Source organism: Bacillus rossius (genome assembly GCF_032445375.1).
Source record: "Bacillus rossius redtenbacheri isolate Brsri chromosome 9 unlocalized genomic scaffold, Brsri_v3 Brsri_v3_scf9_2, whole genome shotgun sequence".
NCBI lineage: Eukaryota > Metazoa > Arthropoda > Insecta > Phasmatodea > Bacillidae > Bacillus > Bacillus rossius.
The window spans coordinates 12,455,850-12,470,328 of record NW_026962013.1 but is presented as its reverse complement, the minus strand read 5'-3'; the positions used below and the strand labels follow the sequence as shown (position 1 = coordinate 12,470,328).

Below are 14,479 nucleotides of genomic sequence, written 5' to 3'. Positions count from 1 at the left end.
CACACGGCAATAGGTATAATGCATCAGGCCGGGCAGCTATTCCGAAATTCCACAATCAAACCGTGAGGAGAGACTCCTCCTTCGTATTAAAATTCTCGCTACTCTTGAACACTTCAAATTTAGTCAAGAAGTTTGAACATGAAACTGTTTGTACTAACTTCTTGTCAGTTGTAACACTGCGTGACAGGCTATGCTTAAGGATCGTTCTCACACGCCATATTGGTTATTTCATCATCTACTGAATTATACTATTTAAGAGAGATTCCTGCAAATATATCCCAGTATTAGTCCGCATATACCCAGGGTAAGACGACAAACACCCCCTCCCCGCTCCCAGGGAAAGGAAACATAGTGTGATCAGGTGTTTTCCTTCCAAGAAAACTATATAAAAGTTTGAATCACGTAGAAGTGGTTTAAAGCATAAGGAGTTGGCTTCTGCATTTGTGTTGCTAAATATTCACTGCATTCAATAAAGAAGATAATAATAGAATATGAGTACCGTGACGGAAGTATTTTAGTAACAGGACAAAGTTTTTAACAGGGTCGGTACTGGAAGTCGCCATTCGTCTGCCAAAATATTAAAAGTACCCCCTTACCAACATGTCCAGCACCCTAACTTTTTTTTTTTACCAAAAATCGATCATATGGGGCATCTTGTCCCAAATGTTCCATTTCATTTTTTTTTGTTTCGTCATAAATGGTGTCTCCAGTTATTCCATGTACTTTGTTCTCTAGCTGCAAACTGTCACGCAGGAGCTGATAGTTTTGCAGGACCTGTAGCCGTTGTCGGGCACGTGTCTGGCGACGTCATAAGAACGAATGCAAGAGTACTGTTCCATGAAGTAAGCCGTTAGAAGTCGGAATTGCACTTTTTAATGCTAAACTAAATATGTAACATCAGAACTCGTTATTGAAATTTCATGTTCTAATGCACAAAAATACATCTGCCACCATTTCTCTCCAAGATCACAATTACTAGCCCAAAACAAAAACAAAACAAAAAACCTAACGCCAAAGGTCACTTGTCTTTCAAAACAAACAAACAACTGAATAACAACACCGTGCGACTCAACATTTACGGAAAGTGACGCTGGCGGGACGGGGAGTGTGCTCGGACGGCTGGAACGCGGCAGAAAGAGGGGGGCCGAGGGCGGGGTCCCGTGCGCGGAGGGAACCGGTTCCGGCGGCGCAGCGCGACTCCACGAACGCCGCCCGTGGCGCCACGCTAACTTCTCCGCGGCGCGCGGGCTGGCGGGCGGGCGGGGTCGGGTTACGCCCACTTCACGTCAGAGCGCTCTCCTAAACACTACGGCGAGAGACTCCGTTGGAAGCTTCGGTGCCGGGAGATGGCGAGGGGCCAACAACGAGGCTGGTCAAACAGCCTGCAGGTGGTGGGGGTCTGCGTGATCCATCACCGCTACACGCCTGATCCGATTAGCAGCCGCTTGCGCCTTCCCTCTGAAGCCCGGGAGAATTCTCGGCGCGTTCCGAGAGCTCCCGCCTTAGCTAGGACGCCATCGTTCTCGGAGCTTCAGGTGTTTGTGTCGGGGATTCTTCTGTCGACGCTACACCACGGACTGCTGGTTCCAACCCCCCCCCCCCCCCAGGCAGGCTCCGCAGGTGTCAGGACTCGGCCGCGCTGCCGAAACTAGTTCCCGGCATGCAAAGCGGGTCGAGCGACGCGACAGGTTTAACGTTGACCCGCCCCGCATGAGAAGTGAATGCGGGGCGGTATCTTAGAGAGAGAAATTAAAAGAAGAGGTGTGTGTGTGTGTTTGCAAACCAGTAATGACGTAGTTCACTAGGAAATGTGTGCCACTGCAGAACGAATTCACAAATTTACAGTTAAGAGGAAGGTAGATAAACCTAAACACGCCTTAATGGTTTTAACACTGCATTTTATGCCATCGTTGAATGTAAAAATTTGCATTCGTTAAAGCACATATCACAACTGACAATTTCCGAAAACCATAGCATGGTGTCAAATTGGCAGTTATTATTAGAGTGGTGGTCATAATTTTAAAATAAAACGAAGGAAATTGTTACGTCCAAAAATTTGTTGGAACTAAGATAACGTCTTTCGGTTCAGGCATTTACCCCTTCACTCAAGTCCATGCGGCTGAAAAAATTGTATAGAAACTTCGCAACACTCAATACATTTTTTTACAATCAATTTATTCGTATTTACTGCAAATTCGCAAGAATGGCAAAACAAACGGCGGATATTGCGCAGGGAAACTACAAAAAATATATATATAGAGATTTCACTATGTCAAATGTTTTGATAAAGTCAGCAAAATTTTGTAGTAGCCATCAGACAGTCTTATGTCAGGAAATTGCGACTATCACTAGAAAATGAGGGAGATCTGATGGACGGCTTATAAGAAAATAAACGAATACCAAAAAAAAAAAAAAAAAAAAACCGGCACGAAACCTCGAACCTAAGGACCAAATCCAGGTACACTAACAACCCTTCATCGGGTATTTTAGTCTAACATGACAGAATGAATGATATGGATTACTAAACAAACCAGACGTCAGAATTTTTGTCTTCCTTTAAGTTTAATTCTTTAACATTTAAAATTTTTTACTTTGTATTATTCCATTAAAGACTAGACGAGTGCTCTAATATCGTCAAATATGCATAAGTTTAAATGTAGCTCGGAATGCGGGTAGGAAAACAAGCTACGAGCGCAGCGGAGCGCATCGCGGTCTGCCATTGGCGAGGAGAAACGGGGTGGAGGTTGGAGAGTGGGGGGAGGACAGGAGGGGGGACGGGGGATGTGGGCGGCGGGGCGGCGGAGCGCAGTTCCTCGCCGGAAACCGAGCCTACCTGCCCCCGGGTCGGCGGCTGCTCTGTGCGGGGGCGACTTCCTGCCTGCCTCCCTCCCTCCCCCTTCCCCAGGGCAAAGTCCAGTGGCGAGACCACCAGGTACTTTCCGAATTGCAACGTATTTCCGAACAGAACAACAACACACAACAAAGCCTCGGCAGCTACCACCCAGCGGTGGACACCGAGAATAACCATAACTGCAGTGACGTCTTGCACATTATAAGAGTGATTAAACAACGAGGGACAGTGCCTAATAACCTATAGAAATTTTTTTTTTTTTTAAAAAATGTGAGTCTTTTCTGTTCTCGCCATTTACGTAACGTCTAACTTCGGTTCACGAGCAAATACATGCTCTCATGTTGCTAATACACTTATAAGAAACACAGGCCTCGGGCATAATTCAACATAAAATTCTTTAAAATAATGCCGAGTGTGATAAAATATGCGAATTTTTTTTTTCACTACATTGCTAGACGCGAATCACAATGTCAATTCCGCACCCGCCGCTAGAATTCGCTGCCGTAGCAGCTACGTTGGCTATAGAAACCATTATATTTGCAGACCGAAATATTATTAAAAATACTGGCCGTCTCGTCAAAATCCACCAAACCGTTAATACATTCACGTTTCCCTTTTATCTTTTTAAACTTTGATTAACTCCATCCACCACAGACGGCAGCGCCGTGGTTGTTACACATTTCCGTTCCTCGACTTCCGCCGCATTTACGAATTACTCCCAGCAAATGCGGTACACCGAGAGCTGAGATGTTACACATGAAAAAAAATATATTGTGCTTTTCTTTAAGCGATGAGAACTAATAAACCTATGTAGTAAAATCCTTATAAACATTACAGATGAAAAGGTTTTTTTTAAAATTATTTGTTTCATACAAAAAAAATACGCAATATGAAATTAGGCGTAACTCTTAGTTTAACATGCCCAAATTTGGTTTTCCTCAATAGTGGTATCACCACTGGTACACGCTTCAGAACTGCCACTCGCAAACCGTCCGCGGCAGAAGCACAAGTAGATCACGGGTACCACTGGGTACATGGGTACTACCACAGAGCGGGCCTGCTTCCCACAGCCGCCGTGTCATCCCGGCTCGTCGAGACACGCGCGACAAGGCAAGAGCGGGCATCTCGCCGAGCGTGGGAGAGTTCCCATGCGGTCCACGCACCGATACGGAACGGTGCGTGGCTTCACCGCTCGCCACCGCCAGCTCCGCGGCTGCACCATTCTGCTCTCCGACCTGGCGATCCGGCGATCCGTGGTCCAGGAGTGATCCTTGGATCATCCCTCTTTTAACTTCGCTCCAACACGAACTGGGAACTGCCCGATCTTCGCTCGCGCGAACCGTCCACGCATTCACAATCTTGCGACACAGCAGGTAGCAGTAGTGTCGAAGAAATGTTTAAGTTGCCTTTCTAATAGTGGGCTGGAACGATATGAAATCGCTGCCATTCACTTGACACGCGATAGCCATGATTAATGCTGTCGCCACAATGCAGCAGTTCGTCTGTTTGAATTTTAATAACTACTTGAAACATGCTGGTATTTAAGCGTTAATATTAATAGGTATGATTAAAAAACAGTATTTAATATGGTAAGTAATTATGACGAAATAAAAAAAGCAAACATATTAAAGCATTAAACAAAATAAGCATTTTAAACGCTTAAAATATGGATGTGAAGTGGTTGACACACTAGAATAAGTAGCAGTTTAATCTGTACCATTTGGTTAGTAACGCTCTAATAATTACGTCTTATTAAAATAACCTGCACAAATTCCGTAAAAATCCCTGACAGCTTCTCGCGTAGTGCCGATCCGAGATCAATGCTATGTCAACCGCCTCGACTCGTCGGTTCATCTTCTAGTTCCCAACGGCCTTCGTTCAGCGTTCGAAACACAATGGTGCAACCAGAAATGTGGTCGAACCACGATCAAGTCCGTTTCTGACGATATATCACGCTTGAACTCGGATTGTGCAACTGGCCGTAAGAAATGTGGCAGACGTCCCATCCATGTTGGCGAAAGTTCCTTATTGGATAGTCTCTTTTAGGGGGTGTTGGGGTAGGTAGTAGGTCTACGTATACGCACCAAGCTGAGTCAATTAATACGGGAAGTGTCATATCCGGTATTCAACTGCCACTAACTAATATATTCTTTTAGTGCTTTATTTTTTTTGTTAAAATACATTTCATATATACTTGCTCAGTTTATTTTTACGGTCATTCAAGGAGTCATTTTCATTTTTTTTCTTACAACGGCTTGTATTTTCTCAGTTATCTATCGTTTCAGGGAGGTTTTTGTTTATAACTCGCGTCCAGTATATTTTCCGGCCAATTTTTTATTTATTTTCGAAACGAATTCAATTACAATTTTAATGTTTCGCCATTATTTAAAAAAAAAGTTCAGAGGGCTTGGATATACATTATTAATCTCATACCACGGGGTGAAAAAAAGTTCATCAGATGTGATTTTACTTACTGGCTCTGTAGTGGAACTAATTTGTGAGATGCTCGTAAAGTTTAAATTAACTTAACTACAAGAAAGCAAGAAAGAAAAGTTTCTAAACAAATTGCCCGGCAATTTGAGATTTTTTTATTCCTCATCAGCAATTACTACGCTCTGGAACTTTCCGACATGCCCGACATTGTCTACGTGAACACGGTGAACCTAGAAAGCTGCTGCCAGATACACGGGCGGTTGTTTACAACAAACAGGAAGGTGAAAGGCGCAAAATGGAATCCCCTATATTAACCCACGAAGAAAGTGTAGTAACAGAAACTAACAAAGATAACCGAATGTGGCCATTTTTTTTTAAAGAACAGTAGAACAACATTGTTTTAAATTTTTACTCTGACTAAACAGGTTGCGCAAGCATTTATTAATAATCACATTCTTTAGATACGAGTGACAAAATACGCACAGTTTCACCGATTCATTTTTACAGTTACGTCGACCTACCATCTATTCATTGTTTGACTCACCATTATTCAAGTTCACAGGCATGCCTCAACGGTTTACGTGAGCAAGATCGCTCCAATATCCAATTTAAAAAAATAGCGCATTTGTATTTGCTCCGTGTTGAAATCAACTATCCCCATTCAGTTGTTTCGAAGCGGAAGACTTACTGTCAGGTTATATTAACGAAACAAAGCTTATTTCTGTCACGTAAAAAAAAACAACAGAATACGTAATTACGACTGTGCAGTGGCGAATCCACCTAAATGGGACAAGCCTCACTAAGAGTCCGCAAGCAAGATTAGAAAAAAAAGTGTCCTGTTGCAGCTCGGTCTTTGGGCCGACACTGGTCAACAGCTGCGAGACGAGAACCGAGCGCTGACGGAGTGGCTGGGCGGTTGGAAACGGGAGTACCCCGAGAAGACCCCCGCCGGCTCACGACATCCGCCGCGTTGCCACGCTTGCGGACAAATCCGGATTCGACCTCGCCCGGAATGGAACCCGGATCGCAAGCGATCCAACGGCACTGGGTAGAAGGTCGTTGTCTCTGCGATATGGACATACTCCTCCCAAGATTGGCTTACACTTACAACAGCACTGTCGATATCGCAATTACACTCCAACACACACCACGCACTTGTTAACTAGTCACGAATTACAAAACACTGCGTCGGAATACGAACACACGAGATGTCCGGCATGACACCACTTCTACACAGTTCCGTTGGCAAACAATCCGTTCCACGTCGGATGCATCAAATTCCTAACAGCCCCGTCACACTGTCAAACGTTTACCCCCAAAACCTTCCCATATATATATGGTCGAATAATGTTGGAGCGGTGGAGGGTTACAACGAAATCGATAATATCAATACTGCAGCCATTTTTTTTATTTGAAAATTAGGACGACTCGACGGCTTCTAAAATGTACTTGATGTATAACGGTTTAATCGGTCTTATCAGAATTGTATCCAGCGAAAACACAAATAGTGGACTTTGCGTCTCAATGAATATTCAAAATGGCGAATGACGCATGTGAAGTAATTTATCTGAAAACTGTTTATACATTTTAAAAATACAAAAATATAATTTTTAATAAGGAGCTAGTATTTATGCGATGAAAATTACAATCTCTCCAAATTAAAGAGATCCATAAAAAGGTGGGGGGGGGGGGGGTGTTTGTCTGTAAAGTCGGTTTACGGACGATAATTTTACGTGATAAACGTGAGTGGGAGAGAGATAGATGCGTCACAAGCCGAACGCTTAGGCCGATCGTGACTCTCTATCGCTTGTTCCACGCTCTCGCTTGTACGCTCGGCTCAGGCGGAACGTGACAATGAGTCATGCTTTTTCGTGCGTGCAGCCTGCGTTCATCCAATTATAAGACGTTATCACGTCAAAAATCATAACATGTTTAAGTTTTCCCGGCCAACACTGCGATACATTATTTTATATTTAAGTACAGTCTTATTTTAAAAAAAATTGGTCGTCTGTAAAGTCGGTTTACGGACGATATTTTAACGTGACAACGTCATAACAAAACATTGATTAAATTATTGCATACTTTTATGAATAAAATTGAATCATTTTTTATTGAATTATCACTATTTTGTATGGATACAAAGAAGGAGTGAAATGAAATCTACAATTTAATTGATAAATTTACTTTTATTTGAACTCATTAATTCAAATATGTTTATTACTTTAACGAACAGATTATTTAAACTATAACTTTTATACATGTTTGCTATTTAACTTCTTCCAATCTGTGTTATTCTGTTAAGGATAGGACGATGATAGGAAAACTAGGAAACGAATGGGAGTGTTTCAAGTTTAATGTGCCTCGAAAAAGTCAAATCGATGGTTGTTCCAATCGAGTGGAAGAGAGATAGATGTGGTGCAAGCGTACAATGAGCGTAACGGGACAATGTGCGTTACGGGACACTCTTTCCTGCGTGCAGCCGGCGTTCATCGATTTATTAGACATTGTCACGTCAATATCTTTAGCTGGTTCTGTCCGATGACAAGTGTGACAGGATTAAATACAGGTTTGTTTTGAGGTATTTCTGTTCAACTAGGTTGAAGGAGAATCTGACCATGTGATGTCCAAGGCCTCGCGGAACGAGCAGCGCCCACGCGCGGCGCTAATTACCCAGCGTGCCACAGCGCCTGCGCACGCGGCCTTCAACCCCGACCCGCGCAGAACCCCCGCCCTCCCTCCATCACCCCCCCACCTTGCGACGATGACACTACTACATCTACCTCACAGGCATCAGGACACCGTGTCACAAAAACCACATTTTTCAAGAGAGCAGTTTAAAGAATTGTGCCTCGCTTACAGACCCAACTATCTTCTACCCAAAATACGCGAATTTTTGACATAGTAAGAACGTCAAACTAAAGTTTCAAGTTTATGGTTAAAAGTCCATTTTGCCCAAACGTGGACACAGTGCCTTAATGCCTCCCGAGGTACAAGATACGTTAATATCCTCATGCATGTCACATTATACACTCACTGCACAACTTACTGGCAAAAGTTTCAAAAGCAATGTCCATCGTTTGAAAAAAAAATTAATGAATCCAGAGAAAAGAAATAAGAACGACGAATACTGGAAAACACTTTTTTTGCATAAATATAAATAGCGCAGAAATTACTTATATAACCAAAATTATTAAAATAGTATCGTGTACAAAAAAAAGTCAATTAAACAAGCAGTAATCGACGATCGGTTAACAAAATAGTTTCAATGCAACATCCCCTGATGAATAACAAATTGTTATTATGTGATTTCATTTTACATGTAGAAGCCTCGATTTCCTACACGAATGTTTAATCATTTATCGCAGTTAACTACTTTGGAACACATTTTGAGGACCCTCCTACCTGGGCACACACACGGTGCGCAGTTTCAGGAAAAACAACGCGATTTGAAAACTACAAGATCCGAGCGGGATCTATTTATGAAAAGCATTTAAGAATTCACCGAGGGCCGACAAGTAGTTTTCTTTCCGGATTAAGTTTTTAAACTTTAATTTTATAAGAGTTAAAATAGCTAAAAATTCGTATTTTCAGAGTAATTTTTAGGCGTAAAACAACCGGTACAGATTCTTGAAAGCACTTAGAGGACATGCATTACAACTTCATCTTCCATTCCTCCACCATATAGCCTAAAGTAACTGTTACCTCTCAAATATCATAGCTGTCATATTCACGTCCAAAAGACTGCGGGACAATTCAGAGCTTTGCGCTTAGAGGTGATACCGTGCTATAAATACCAGCGAGCGTCGCGCTTATCATCCCGCCTCACTAAAACGAGATACAAATAAATGTCATAAATTATTATTTTTATTTTCAGACAAGACGAGTGTCACGTCAATGAAATAATACCAAGCCTAACACATATCGCCACGAGGAACTTAAAAAAAAAAAGAGTTGGATGAGAATTGTAACCACCGCGCTTCACGTCAATCTTGTTAGTAAATAAGCGGGCTCGCCGCTCGTGAAGTATGGTTTCGACACGACGAACGAGAGAAGCCGATTGTTTCGAAGCTTAACGAGAACAGCGAGCATGCACCGTTCTGAATTTCGATCTGCGATCCAATGAACTTTGCCCAACAATGATCTAAAGATCATTCTCCTAAACTTTCAGCCGATACGTAATTGGACCACAAGATCTTAGCTTGCGTGGGCTATATTATTCATACATCGGCTGTGACTCGTCGAACAAATGGTTGATGCAATTACAGTAAGGCAGCAGCACATGAAGTCGTTGCCTTATCTGTTGAAATTTAAAAACAACTGAAAAAAAACAAACTGATTTTTTAAAACTTCATAAAAAACGAAAGTCGTAAATATGAAAAGGTTTTAATTAAACAAAAAACTTTTATTTAATATGGAAAGTATATTGACGAAATAAAATAAACATTATACTAAAATAACAAGCATTTCATACATTTAAAAGATGGGTATTTCACGTGAGAGTATTTACTACTAGAATAAGTAAAAATAAATGCGTGTGATATATGTACTGCAATTTTTTTAAAAAATAATACTCTTAATATTAACGTATGATTAAATTTACAGGCATACGTCCGCGAAAACGCCGGTCTAATCTGGTGGTGCATTGTCGATTCGAGGTCATTGCTATGAACTGACCCGAGGTTCGAAGTTCCCAAAAATATCTTCGCTCAGCGCTCACGACTCATTGGCGCAACAGCAAATGTGGTCGAAGAGCGATCAAACCAACAAATTACTTGAGATCACGCCTGAACTCTTATGGTACAACTGGCTATTTAAGTATGTGACTCGGATCAAGTACTAAACTAGAAAACTGTGATTTCACGATCATCGGGAACTTCTGTTTCCAGAAACGCCCCGATGCGGCATTCTTGTTCAGTCAGGCCACCGAACCCACAGTAAACCACCGGTACAGCAGTATTTCGACATATTTCACCTTTCAACTTTTTTTTAAATGTATAAACATCTTTGCTCCCGGTATACGGCATTTGGTTGCAGTAATTTCGTGAATGGAACGTAGGTCGCACGGAACGAAATGTGCAACCACGGTGATTCCTTCTGTGGCAGGTGACGCTAACCGAAGTTCATAAAGACAAAGGCAAACGGATTTTAACATGGGCATTATTTTAACAAATTTCCTTGTCTAAAATCATGTCCAAAGTCGGGTTTTGGAATTTTTTTCTCCAAGTCTTTTTCGCTTTTATCGGAGCCGTTTATTAATGTAGTTTAAATTTTCACTCTGCAAATAGAATTGTTCGATTGTTAACGTATCTGCTCCGGCAGCGAGTTGCAGCGGAGTGTGTGCGGAGACTACGTGAGATTCGAGTCACGAAATGTAGTTGAAAACGCAACTTTCGTAAATTTCTCAAGTTCGGCGTTATTTTAGAGAATTCTACGTTATATGTCGTGTCCGAGTTTCGTATTTGCAACATGACAACACACGTATTTGCTCGTAACCAAGGTTAGACGTTTAGTTACGCATCACTGGCGAGTACTGAAAGACTCGCTAACAAAAAAAAAATTTTTTTTTTTTTTTCAAGTTTCATTTTTAAGACAATTGTATGAAAGAGGAAATCAAAGCATAAACGTCATTCAAAGTTGTCAACTATATCCCTAAAGTAAAAAAAAAAGTGAAAGGTATTAGAACTATTCGGAAAAAAAAGAGGGGTAAAAAAGACACGTTTATCGGACTGTTTCCGCAGGTCTCGACAGAGTACTCACGTTCACCCGCGCACAAACAATACGCCACCGCGAACTGCGGTCCCTACAAAAAAGAGAACTTGTCATCCGAGCGCGTGTCTCGGCAATCCGAGAAAAAGGAAGACCTTCAAAGGGAAGAGCGCCAGGTAGACAGTACACGCGAGAGAACACCGAGAGAGTGCAGGAGAGAAGGGCTGGTAAGAGGTGGGAGGAGGAAAGTGCCTCGTCTCGGATCGATCCCCGGCTCTCATTAATGCGGCTCGGGAGTGCAGCGCGTGCAGCGAGGCCTGGCACAGTCGCTGAATATTTATGCCTGAAGCGTCCTCAGCGGCGCGGGGGCGGGGAAGATACAGGCGCGGGCAAGATACAGGCGCGGGCAAGATACAGGCGCGGGCAAGATACAGGCGGCGGGGAAGATACAGGCGCGGGCAGGCTCAGCAGAGCAGATCGCCATGTACCTCGCTCTCGAGAGTAAAAACACAGTTCAGTTTCCAACAGCAAAAACGGAGAATCATGACATTCTGCCATTCTGCGAGGATTTTATGACTTGAAAACGTGTGACGATGCGGACTGTCTCGACGCGATATGCTGCGTTTCGCAGTAACGGCACCACACGCAGCTAGTTAATTAAAGAAAAAAATTCACATCAGGGTACACACCGCCTCGACTGGATTCCTCGCCTTCCCAAAATCAAATATGGGCGAACGCTGGGATTATTCCTTTAAATTTCCTTAATTGCTTAGTATGTGTATCTCATCAAAATCAGTCTGATAAAAATGAAGTATATCTCCATAAAACAATTGGTCAAAATCCGGATCCTATGCTTTACGCCGCCGCTTGCTCAGACACCCATACTCATGGGACTTGATTTGCGGGGCATAGGATGCCCCCCGGAATGAAGAAGCCCCTCACTAAGAAGGCCCGTTTGTGCTTGCAATATCGTGACTGTGAAACGGGGCTGATAAAACGTAAATGTCAAAACAGTGTTTTATGGAATACTTTGTCATTTCAAAGTTTTTTATTGCATGCATATAGACCAACTATGGGGAGAATACAATATACAAGCACCTATCCAGGGCTGACTTGTGTTGGTAAAAACCCGTGCGCAAAACTCTGGCTCACCTCCCCCCTCCCCCCCCCCCAACCCTACAGTTTGGCACCCCTGCCCCTACCAACTGAATTGACGGATAAAACGCTGTTACAAGTTTCGTCTGGGCGCTACGTGAATTAGGCTACATCTTTATCAATTACGTATATTTGGTTTATATATATAAATTTTTAATTTCTTAATTGTTTTAAGAAAATAATTTTAAAAGTTGCATCGATGAGAATTTATGTATAGCTATATGTAAATGCAGAAAATCTACTTTCGCTGTTCAACAATTTATCAAGCACTCAAACGTCTAAAATTAGAGTTATGAATAAATTTCAGACATGTGTGATTTTAAAATCAGAACGAAGTACGATACCACTTTAGTGAATAATCTACAAGAATAATCTCATCTCAAAATTATTGAAAGTGAAATATCCCACATAGCTGGAGAGGGCCCAGTCTTTCAGCCACGCGAGAAATCTTTGAAGGGTATTTGCATAATCGGTTTCACGGCGAATGCGTTACATCCACGCTGGGTACGTAATCACACGAGCGACAAGTTAAGGTTACAGCGAGAGTCAATTAAAAGTGGCCTTGGGAGCCTTCGCGTCAAAGAGGCGCGGTTCTGACGGGCATCCATATTCGCGCACACTGGTTTTGTTGTTCGACAACAGGAGGACTGGCTGAAGGCAAACCAGTTTCGCTCACACAACTCGATGCAACCTGCGTCACATTAAACGGTTAAGACAACGTAACATATAAATTTTATTTTTCAGTTATAACTACATTCAAAATTTATACAGCAAAGTAGTACAACCATGGTGCTCTCCAACTAATAATAAACATTCCGATATGAACTTTTTCACTACTGCGCAAATTTCAATTTGTACTTCAACTCTCTCAACAACTGTTCCATTCGGCAACGTACAAGGGTCGAGTATTCTTCACATTTTTTTAACATCTTCACGAAGGAAATAAAATTCTAAAGAGATCAGACTAACTGGAACGAAAAACGGTTATGTACTTCAATTTAACTTAAAGAATTCCTATGTTCTAACGCCCATTAGCTTCCTTGCAACCGGTTTGCCAGGTCGTCCATAAAAACCGCCGCTGCCCGGCATAGGGGCGTGCGGTGAATGGTTGACGAAGGCCAGGAGGGTGACTATGGTGGGGTGAGGTGAGTGCAGAGGGGGGGGGGGAGATGTTTAACGAGGCGGCACCGCCGAGAATACGAGACCGCCCCGTCCTGGTCAACAACTCGCCCGCCACGAGAATCACCAATGAAGCACGGCGCATTGTCCCTCGCGACCTAACGGGACCACCTCTTGCTCGCCGCCAACTGCCCGGGTGTAACTGGGGGAACGACAGGAAGTAAAAACAGTTCACGGTGGGAAAAAAAAAAAAAAAAGACGTGCACTTAAAGCTAGGCCATGTACTGTCTGCTCCTGGAATGGTGGGCACTTCTTTCCGCGATGGTGCGGGGCCATGCTGGAGAGAGGGGAAGTGACTCCGCGCATATGCCTGCTTCTGTAGCCTGCAACCTTCAAACATTGTTCCCTCACAGCTGTCGCCCGTCGCTGCGGGTGTTCGTGTCCTCCCATTAGCCCGAGGACTAGAGAGCTCGAGTGCCACAATTCCTGGCGCAAATAGTATCAGAACGGCACTGTTCACGGTGCACTTAAGCTAGGCCATGTATCAGAACCGCACTGCTTTACGTTCGTCTATACGTCGTCGTTTAGGACGAAGAACTAGGCTTACACTGTCTGCTGGACAGCGAAAGGGCGGGGGGAGAAGAAAATGAAGGCGAACAATGACGGAATGAATCTTGAGGTGAAAAATCGGAGCAACTTAAGAAAACCCATCGCTCATGGCAACGTTATACCGCGCGCTTCTTCACAAGCAACAGTCAGCTGCAACTCTTGACGCAATAATGGTGACTGCGCACTGGAAATGTGACCTACCCAGTAAATATTACAACAGACTATTTTTTACAGATGTGGCATATTGAATTGTATAGCTACGAACCCTTACATTTATGTTTTATTTTTCCAAGTGATTTTTTCGGAATAGATTTTAGTGTTTTTTTCCTTAATTTATATTATTCATTAAGCTTCCTTAATTTATTGTATTCAATAGTGTGGTCCCAATGTTCAGTGTAAAAGTGTTTTATTTTTATAATGTAGTTAATAACACGAGTAAATTGCAAACAGGCCTAGTGCTGAATTTTGTTCGTGTATAAAATAAAAAAAAAATAAACGTCCGCCACGTTTACCCCATGCGGAACAACCGGGTTACGTACCGACGGGTGTGGAACCGGGATCGCCCTGGCGGGAGGCGAGGTATCCGCCGCTAAGGTTTCGTGACCT

At 42.8% G+C, this 14,479-nt stretch overlaps 1 protein-coding gene across 9 annotated transcripts in view; it reads right to left on the bottom strand.

Annotated features, from left to right (window-relative positions):
- The window catches only part of LOC134543354 (rap1 GTPase-activating protein 1), a 612,076-nt gene that overhangs the window by 43,409 nt on the left and 554,188 nt on the right, over positions 1–14,479 (bottom strand). The window lies entirely within an intron of this gene.